An 11,516-nucleotide genomic window follows, 5' to 3' on the forward strand; every position below is an offset into this window, starting at 1 on the left:
ATTCACTTCAAATCAACCAGACTGATAAGGAGATTTTTAAGGTATACCAGGGTTATTTTCTTACACTTGTAACAAAAGAGGTATTTATGAGGTATAAAAATTTTTACCTTATTTCAACTAACGATAAAAAGGTATTTATTGAGGTATATGAAGTCATTTTATTTATACCTAAGCTTATTTTGAGGTTGTTTTAAATTCACTTCAAACCATCCAGACTGATAAGATGATTTTTAAGGTATACGAGGTTGTTTCTCTTACACTTGTAACAAAAGAGGTATTTATGAGGTATAAAAAAATCAACCTTATTTCAACTAACGAGAGTGAGGTAATTACGAGGTATAAAAAATTTACCTTTTTTCTACTAACGATATTGAGGTATTTATGAGGTATAAGAAATATACCTTATTTCAACTAAAGAGAGTGAGGTATTTATTGAGGTGTTGAAGTCATTTTATTCATACCTAAGCTTGTTTTAAGGTTGCTTAAAGTACACTTCATATTAACTAACTCACTTCCCAGAGTTCCATGCGAGCCGGCAAATGGCGTGTGTGTTGACAATCGAAAGTCTATTCGAAATTCGGTAAGTGTGCTTGACATTTATTAATTTAGTTTTATCACTTTTAATCAAATATGCTTCGATTTTGAAACTTAAATTTTATTATTTTTGTTTTAACGACGCGTCCTGATCTTAAATAATTTAAGTTGGAGGATATTCTTAGAGGCTATCGTTGTAGGCTTAGCAATAAGAGAGAATACCCGAAATATTTCTCGTCACTGTTTTTGGTAACATTACTGGTGAATCGTTGCAGCAGGTTATGCACAGTATATTTTACTGTTTGTAGTTCAGTCAAATAGAACTATTCTTTTTATTTTGCTTAAATGTATATGTTTTAACGTAGCAGTATGCACGCTGATTAATTGAGAAAAATGTTCACAATTTCTGTTATAAATAAATCATTGAAAATTGAAAGATTTTTAAAATAGCAATTTTGCTTTGAAATTCTACTATAGCTGTATGCTTATCGTTTGGATATTTGTTGCAAAGTTTATATTATTGTTTATATATATATATATATATATATATATATATATATATATATATATATATATATATATATATATATATATTTACAGAGCTTATCCACAGTTCCCTGATATTACTGTGTTGGCCTGGGCTGTAAATAGCACATGCGCGGCGGTGCAGAAGAAGAGACAAGCAAGCTACTGCTCAGCCTTCCCCTAGGATATAGTTCTGAATTTATACCTAAAAGAAAAAGTAGTCTCTCCTAATAAACTACAGAATTTATGTAATTGTTGATAACAATAGTTTGCTAGATATTTGATAATTGAAAACTAGTAACTGTACTAGCTCACTTCTTCATGTTTGATCACAAAACTGCTATTTTCACTACATGTTATTTTCTCGCATTTTACCCACGTTAATTATTTGCTAAGCAGATTGTTATTACTTATTAGAATATTGGGCAGAAGGAAATGAAATCCGATTTCAAGTTTATATGGCAATTTGTTTCAAGGTTATGAGCTCACTACTTCAAAAATGTGCGAATTTCGGAAATCTTAATTATTTTAGAAATAAGTCAGTATAGTATGCAATTTTAATCCTTAATTGAATAAAATCAATTGCAAATAAAAACATCTATTGTTGAAAGTAATATGCATTATTTTGAGTTTCATCCTATGGGATGTGTATTTATATTTAAACAAGTGTTTGTAACAACTAACTATTAGTTTTATTCTGCTCGGTATTATAAGTTATATAGGAGATATTATACTTATTTCTATATTATACTATATTATACTAAAAGTATTATTTCAAATCATTCTCTCTTAGACATTTTCCTCACATAAAATTACTCACAACTTTAAAATAAATGCTCCTTATCAGCTTGTAATTTATTCAATTTGATTGAGTGTAAAAAAAGAATAAAAATTGGTACATAACTTTAAAATTTTAATTTATTAAACGATTGTAGATTCTTGATTACATTGATTAAAAATTATTAAAATAACTATTTTTTAAGAAACTCTGATGTGATTGACAATAACATAAGTCCTTTTCAGAATCAGCGTCAAAAATTTAAAAAAAAGCTGCTAGTTTCATGAAGTCTGACAAAAAGTTGAAAAATATAGACTAGGTTTATTGAGTTTAAAGATTTTTAAAAAAGAAAGGGAAGGAAATGTAATTATTAAACTTACAAGTACCATAATGTTACAGATGTATAGAAAAATAAAAAGTGTTAAAATTGCACAATAAGATTGGAATTATACAGGGTGTTTATAAAGTCCCGAACCCATTTTGATGTTTAATAACTCATAAATAATAAAGATAGATTAAAATTAATAACATTGATGGTTAGATAGACTCAAAAAGTTTCATGACCCTTGTCAATGAACTTCCACGTGTGCCCCCTTCGTCGCACGGAGAATATCAAGTCGATAGTCAATTTCACGAGAGGTAGCTTTCTTTTTTACAGAAAAGACAATCTCATCAGTCGTATACTTAGACATGTTGGAAAACTTCGTATTTCCACAACTAGAAAAGCTTCAGCCACATGTCTTTTTGCAACAAGATGGTGCACCACCTCATTGGGGTATCATCGTTCGTAGTTCTTTGAATGACCATTTTACAGGAAGATGGATTGCGCGAAGAGGTCCAATTCCTTGGCCACCCAGATCACCTGATATAACGCCGCTGGACTTTTTTCTTTGGGGATTTATAAAGGACAATGTTTACAGGAGGATCGTGTCGAACATTGATGGCCTAAAAGCCAGAATTACAACCGCAATAGCCTCTGTGGATGCCGACATGCTTGCCGCTACCTGGCGTGAAATTGACTATAGACTTGATATTCTCCGTGCGACGAAGGGGGCACACGTGGAAGTTCATTGACAAGCTTCATGAAAGTTTTTGAGTCTATCTAACCATTTATGTTATTAATTTTAATCCATCTTTATTATTTTATGAGTTATTAAACATCAAAATGGGTCCGAGACTTTATAAACACCCTGTATATTTGAATTTCTGTAAATGTTGTTAATGGTAATACTGTCTTCAGTGTATTTTATTTTGTGGCTGTGATACAAGTCATGCTTTTTAGCTACGAGGAATGAATAGAAATGGCAGAAGATATTTATCTGAAAAGGAAAATTAATTTCATCCAGTTATTTTAAATGATAACAAAAACTAAGACCTGCCATTATTATTGTAAATATGACTTTCTTACTGATTTATATTTTTTTTTCCTTTTAGGTTCCAATAATTACAAGTTTCAACATGTAGACGGAAACAGTATTTAAAATAATTTTGTTGGTTTGTAAAAAAAGTGAAATTTTAGTTTTAAATAAAAGTACTTTGAATTTCAGCTGACTAATTATTTAAATTTGTAGTTTTATAGCTTTAAAAATTCAAGCACCTTAGACAACTATCTTCTAAAAATACGAGTATGAGCTCCCATAAATAATTTTTACTAACTGTAGAATTTGGATAAGTGTTATTTTAAGATGATTTAAATCAATCTATTGAAATTATAGAAGAATTATGCATTTGAAACTTTCTTTTATAGTTTAACAAAAGAAGCAATTACTGCCGAAGGTTTAATATTAAAAATTTCAGGTTGATAAATGATCTCTACTAGTGAAAAAAATGTAATGTACATTATTCTTCATATAATATATATAATATCTTTATATATATATTATATTTTTTATTTAGTGAGTCTAAAAATTAACAAACTAGGTGGTCCGTATAACACCTCACCTTCGTAAGTGCTAAAAAAAACATCTTTGGTTGATAAATTAATACTTCTAAAAATACAAAAATATATACTTGAGGTTACGAAATAATAACTTAAGGTAGAACATGGAACACATGACGCTAATTAAAAATAATCTTTCCAATTGTTGAAAATACACTTCAGGTTGATTTATAACAACCAGAAGTGTAAAATGGCCCACCTTAGGTTGAAAAATATATACCTCTACAAGCATAAAATTATATACCTGAGGTTGAAGAATAATTACCTGAGGTAGAACAAAATACATTTGAGGTTGATTTATAACAACCAGAAGTGTAAAACGACACACCACAGGTTAATAAATATATACCTCTACAAGCATAAAATTATATACCTGAGGTTGAAAAACAATTACCTGATGTCGAACAAAATACACCTGAGGTAGATTTATAATAAGCTGAAGTGTAAAATGACACACCATAGGTTGAAAAATATCTACCTCTACAAGCATAAAATTAGATACCTGAGGTTGAAAAATAATTACCTGAAGTTGAACAAAATACACCTGAGGTTGATTTATAATAACCTGAAGTGTAAAATGACACACCTTATGTTGTTGAATAAATACTTCCACAAGTGTAAAAAAATATACTTCAGGCTGAAACATATATACCTCTGGAGGTATATTTAAGGTATATTTGAGGTTGATTTTGAGGTATTCATTTGCACCCTTTTCAACCTTTACGACGTATTTAAACAACAACCTCCTTTATACCTTTAAAATATACCTCGTTTATACCTCATTTATACCTCGATTTTTTCATGAGGGGAGGTAGATTTATAATAACCTGAAATGTTAAATGAAACACCTTAGGTCAGGGGTGTCAAACTCGCGGCTAGCGGGCCGCATGCGGCCCGAGATGAACATTTTTGCGGCCCAGTCAATATATCCGACGCAAAGAAAAAATAAAATAGAAATGTGAATTAGAAAGAAAACTAGCATATAAAATTAGAATATACTTTATTTATAAACTATATGGATCATTTTAAATAGTACGCGCGAAAATGTAAAGTTCTAATTGGCTTGCGACTCCTGCCATTCCAGGGATACTGCATCGTATCAAAAATACGCAGAAAAATTTCAAATCTTAGAACAGAATTTGACGACGTATTTAAACAACAACCTCCTTTATACCTTTAAAATATACCTCGTTTATACCTCATTTATACCTCGATTTTTTCATGAGGGGAGGTAGATTTATAATAACCTGAAATGTTAAATGAAACACCTTAGGTCAGGGGTGTCAAACTCGCGGCTAGCGGGCCGCATGCGGCCCGAGATGAACATTTTTGCGGCCCAGTCAATATATCCGACGCAAAGAAAAAATAAAATAGAAATGTGAATTAGAAAGAAAACTAGCATATAAAATTAGAATATACTTTATTTATAAACTATATGGATCATTTTAAATAGTACGCGCGAAAATGTAAAGTTCTAATTGGCTTGCGACTCCTGCCATTCCAGGGATACTGCATCGTATCAAAAATACGCAGAAAAATTTCAAATCTTAGAACAGAATTTGAAACAAGGTTTAAAGATTTTAATTCCTTGGAAGACAAATTTTGTTTGTTTTCTTCAATTTTCCCAATAAATATAGACTCAGTACCCAGTAATATGCAAATGGATGTGATTGAGATTCAGTATGACTCAAATTTGAAGGCAAAATTCATTGAAGTGGGTGTGACTGAATTTTACAAATATTTACCGGCAAGATTTGAAAATACTCGAAAATTCGCAAATGAAATTATTTCCATGTTTGGAAGTATTTATCAGTGCGAGCAATTATTATCTGTTATGAATGGAAATAAATCTCCTGTTGGAAACTGTATTAATAACGCTCACGTTGGGTCAATTTTGAAAGTAGCCTCGGCCAATAAAATTTTTCCCGAAATAGGAAAGATAGTAGCAGAGAAGAGATGTCAAGTATCAAACAATAATTTAACTTTATATATGTTTATTACAATGTACTATTCAAAATAAAAATATTTGCTTCTATGAACATTAATTTTTTTTTTCTTTTTTTTTTTGCGGCCCACCAAAAGTAAAGCATTGTTTATTTGGCCCAAGTTAGCTTTTGAGTTTGACACCCCTGCCTTAGGTTGTTGAATAAATACTTCCACAAGTGTTAAATAATATACTTCAGGTTGATTATTAATAACCTAAAGTTGAAAATGAAACACCTTAAAGTAGTAAATATCTACCTCTCCACAGATGTAAAATTAAACACCTCAGCAGGACCGGATTTTAGCTTGGTGGGGCCCTAAGCTACTGAAAATGATGGGGCCTTTATAAGTTCAACTCCATTTTTATGCACCTAAAGTAAACTGCCACTATTTTTTACTGTTGAGTATTAGCATTACATAATTGAAAAAATTGATAATATTACTTTATTCTTAAATTTATTAATTGTGATGAGACTATTATGTAGAACCTTTCTTTTATTGCACATATTTTTTGAACGAGGGGATAAAGTTACAAAAGAAACACATTTTAAGCACGGAGTAAAAATTTGGCGTGCTGGGCCACTATATACTTAACAGAGTTCTTTTTTTCTTTCTTTTTTTTTTAGATTCATTTTAAATATATTTTATTTGCAATTTTGAATGATTTTTTGGCGAATTTTTTTTCAATTGTATTTTCTTTACGTTACAAAATCTATAAGACTTAGAAACATGAAATTTTGAATGTGCGTAGAAAATATGCAAAGAGTTAGAAAGAAAACAAGAAAATATAATTTGATTATTAGTTTTATTTTTTTTATAACCGCCGTTAAACAACCGACTCAATTTTGAGTTTACGCCCTAAAAACCAGGCTATCCCGGCCAAACTTATTAGTTTATTTTGTAACAGTCATTGCACATCCGACCCAATTTCGAGTTTACGACTACTAATATTCAACTCCGTAGCCTTGTCATTTTGAATCCAATCCAGAAGACAAGGGAACTGCTAGATCAGTACCCAGAGGTATTTATTTGTTATGAGAACTTGGAGGACTTTGTGACCCCGACAGATTTAACATGCACCAGTCTCCATTTTATACATGGGTATTCTTCTGCCGGCTGGATTCAAACTCCCATTCTCATGAACGCGAGCCCAACGCCCTATCAACCAGGCCATCCCGGCCAAATTTATTAGTTTATTTTATAACAGTCATTGCACAGCCGACCCAATTTCGAGTTTACGACTACTAATATTCAACTCCGGAGCCTTGTCATTTTGAACCCAATCCAGCAGTCCCTGGAACAGGTGAGGGTCGTTATATTAATACTGTTTGTAAAAATAAAAAGAACATTTCGTAAGCTGATATTATTTAATTGATGCTTATATTGAAAATATTTCTTAATTATTTTTGCTTTCTTTTTAATTATTTTAAGTACATTTGTTAAATTTTAGTGAAAGAAAAAAATTATCATTATTTATGTAAGTTTTTGGCTTATATTTTTAAGGATTTATTAAAGGATCTATTAAATATCAGAGAGAATAAATGTCAAACGGGTTTAAAGTATCAGCTCTGCTCTTGATGGTGTATAGTGGCTAGGATGTGATAGAGCAACTGTCCCGGTCATCCCGCCAAAACGAGCATTCAACATATCAATGGAACACGCCAAAGCTTTATATCAATTAGCAATTAGTTTTAGATAATTAAAATTGTAGAATAATTATCTTATTATAGAATGAAATGTTTTAAAAGACAAATATCTGTTAATGTTTAACATTTAATCAACGAAAAAACAGAACCAATATTGAAATCTAACTAATTTATTATTTTTAATTACTGATAAAGTTTGTGACAGTAAAAAAAAATTAAAGCCTGATAGGTTTCAGAATTTTAGAAACACCTTCTAGTTATACTATTCAATCAAATGGGTTTCGATGTCTTTCATCCCGGTCTCATTAGTGATTCAGCATATTTCGATATCATTTTTGTTTCGTTCTCATTTAATATTAATTTGTTTGCGACAGTCAAATTGTATACCTCTTTTACTACATTTTCGAGGAGTTTAAAAATATAATATTGAGGATTTTAACTGAAATGAAATTTGCTTTTTTTGTATGCCTCTTTTATTACGCCATCATCATACCAGCACGCAACTGTCTACTCTAAATAATGCTATATAGAATGAGATAGCAAAACAAACGTGTGTAGTTATTTAAATTCTTATTCAAAAGTTTTAATTAATTTTTTTTAACTGACAATTTCTGTCCTTTTTTTATATATTTTAAAGTGCTGTTTAAAACAGCTGCATATCACATGAGAGCATTAAATATATCATTTGTACAATTCTAAAGTAAAATAAAAGGGAATTCTGATTCTTAGAAACAGATTAAATAGTCTGATGATCGAACGATGGGGCAAAAAAAAACTTTTTTGCCTTTCAAACTAAAATTTTTTTTATTAATAAATAATTTATTAATACTCAAATTGCTTGAAAGATGATATGTACCCTACTAGTGACAACGAAGTTTTTTGTTTTATTCTGTCATTTATTTGTATTTATTATGTCCGACAATGTAAACAAGAAAAAAAAATGCATTTTCGGCTTCTGAGGGCCCCAGCTCCGAATAAAACTTTAAAAAAAGAGGGGGAAGTAGGATCTGGTAGCCCTTGTCATCTCGGGGCCCCAAGCTACTGCTTATTTAGCTTATACGTAAATCCGGCCTTACACCTCAGGTTGAAACATATATACCTCAGGTGGTATATTTAAGGTATATTTGAGGTTGATTTTGAGGTATTCATTTGCACCCTTTTCAACCAAACGACATATTTAAATAACAACTTCCTTTATACCTTTAAAATATACCTCGTTTATACTTCATTTATACCTCGATTTTTTCATAAAGGTTGTTGTTTGAGATCTGCTTTTCCATCTGAGTAGGAGTTTTAACTGGACTTGGCTACACCAAGTCCATAGTAGTATCGACTGGTGTTGTTGTCTGATCTACTAGGGCTGGAGTCTCAGCTGGCTCACTAGAGTCACCAGTCTCTGTAGTCTCCGGTTCTGGATTCGTTGAATCAGCCGTTGCTGTAGTCTACGAATTCTTTGACAGCTGAATGTAAAAAATCTTTTGAATCTCTTTAATCAGCTTTAACTCGTGAACCAATATTAAAAATATTTAATCCTTCTCATGAATGTCATATTTTTATTTTATTTTATAACCGTCGTTAAACAGCCGACCCATTTTTGGGTTTACGATTACTAACATTCAACTCCGTAGCCTTGTAGTTTTGAAACAAATCCAGAAGACAAGGAAACTCCTGGTTCAAGTATTGGGAGAAATTTTCCTTCATGGAGAACTTTTTGATGGAACTAACCCGCATTTGCGTTACTTGGAGAGGAAGACCACGAGAACCTCCCACGGTTAGCCTGACGTCAAGGGAATTTTAGTCCATGATCCGTCTACCATTGAGGATATTTCACATCAGCACTGTGGTCTGTGCAAGCCGGATTCAGAATTCGTATCGACCAGCCATCACCGGGATTGATCCCCGGTTCACCTCATTGGAAAGCTAACGCTCTATCCCTTGAGACATCGCGGCTCTTGTCATATATTTGTTGATGCCAGTACAAATGGTATCGGAGCTGTACTTAGACAATGTGATGAATCTGGTGTTCTGTATCCCGTAGCGTTCCACTCCCGCTCATTGAAGGATTATGAAAAGAACTATTTTATCACTGAGCTGGAATGTCTTGCTATTGTGGACACATTAAATAAATTTCATAATAACCTTTTATGAAAAAAATGTACTATACATACGGACCACGCAGCCCTCCTTTGGATTAAAAATGTTAAAAATCATAAAAGGCGATTATATCGCTGGTCTTTATACCTTTGCATGTTGTAAAATATACAAAAGGTAGTACAAATATTGAAGCGGATATGCCTTCGAGAGAAGCACCAGATTCAAATGTAAATGTAAGCAATGATGTAAATCAAGTATCACATCATTTTCAATTAAATGAAATTATTGAGGCTCAAAAATGTGACAATTTAACTGGAAAATTTGTAGAAATTAATGATGCCTTCTTGAAAAAGGATTTACTAAAATTGTAGTACCTTTTTCATTACGGTTAAAATTACTCAAAATTGCTCATGAAAAATTTGGACACCCTGGTATTCAAAAAACAATTAATTTATTAACTCCTGTATATTATTGGCAAAACATTACTTCTGATATAACAGAATTTATTAAACATTGTCACACATGTCAAATGAATAAGAAGCCCCGACAAAAAAAGATTTGGGCTTTTACAATCGATGCCTCCTGTTGATAAACCACTTAATTCACTTTCAATTTATGGTGTTGGTGGTCTTAACCATTATAATTCAACGAAAAAATATTTGACCTTAATTATTGATCATCTTACGCGATATATAAGGGCATTCGCTTCAAAATCTATTACAACAGAAGCTTATACGACTTTTCTTCATCAAATTTTTCAAAATCAAATACATACAAATCTCTTGAGTGATAGAAATGCAGCTTATACATCTTCGCATTTCAGAAAATTTCTTAAGCATCATGAAGTTAAACAACTTTTAACTACAGCCCATAGGCCAGAAACTAATGGCAAAAAAGAGAGATTAGGATAAACAATAATCAAGTGTTTAAAATGTAAAATTAAAGAAAATTCTTTCAGGATACCGTGACCTAAATTATTAAAAGAAGTTGTTCAGGAATATAATTTAACTCCTCATTCAGTTAAGGAATTCCCTCCGGCATGTTTATTAAATGGCATAGTTCCATATGAAAATTCTTTAAGGGTGGATATTTATCCTCCACTTGAAGAAGCTAGGAAAATAGCTATCGAAAACACAAAGCGATACCACGAGGAAGTTTATTTGATAATTTAATATGTGTCTTGTTATAGTTTCATTAAAAATTCTGATGGAAGGGGTTGCAAGTAATTAACCATAATTTTCCCCCTAAGTTCCAAATTTAATATGAAAGGAAATTTTTCTTCGGAGAGGGGGGGCGGGTGTAATATCGAATGCCTCATACGAGTCTTTTTATATTAATTGATAATCTTAAAACTGATATCTCTTATCAATTTTAAGATGTAGAAATCGTTCTTTCACAAAGAGCCATGAAAAGTCAAGAGTCCAATTAAAAGATTATTTTCTGAAGTTAATGGGCAATAATTCTTAGAGAAGTACGCATTAAAAAAGTCCCAAAAATTCCCAGCTTCAGAATGGTGCCATTCTTTCAGCAAATCAAAATCTCTAAATTTTCCCATTTGAATGACGTGAAAATTCGTGGCATTTTCATATTTTCATGGCAAGATAAATCAGTGTCAAATCCCAACATCCCTGTAATGAAAATCCCACTAATGTAAATCTTGCGAAAATCCAACGAACGCTGTTAAATAAAGTAATAAAATGCCTATTTGCTTGAATTAGCCTAAGTCTCTTGAATTATCAAGCCTTTAAAGGCATAATATATATATATATAATAAATAAGTAAATACAAGAAAACACGAAGAAAGTTAAGAAAAACAATAAGTTTCATTTATAGCGCTTAAGCTGCAAGTAAACAGAATTCATTAGATAAGTTCAAAATGAAGAATAAAACAAAGAAAAATTATAGACATATGAAAAAAAGGGGGGGGGGAATAATAAGTAAAAAATAACAAACAACAGTTTATATAATTAAAAAATAAATAAATAAAAGGATGAATTTTCATTCAAAAACCGGAAAA

This window comes from Parasteatoda tepidariorum, chromosome 6, assembly GCF_982258835.1.
Source record: "Parasteatoda tepidariorum strain Cologne lab strain chromosome 6, Ptep-v5.0, whole genome shotgun sequence".
NCBI lineage: Eukaryota > Metazoa > Arthropoda > Arachnida > Araneae > Theridiidae > Parasteatoda > Parasteatoda tepidariorum.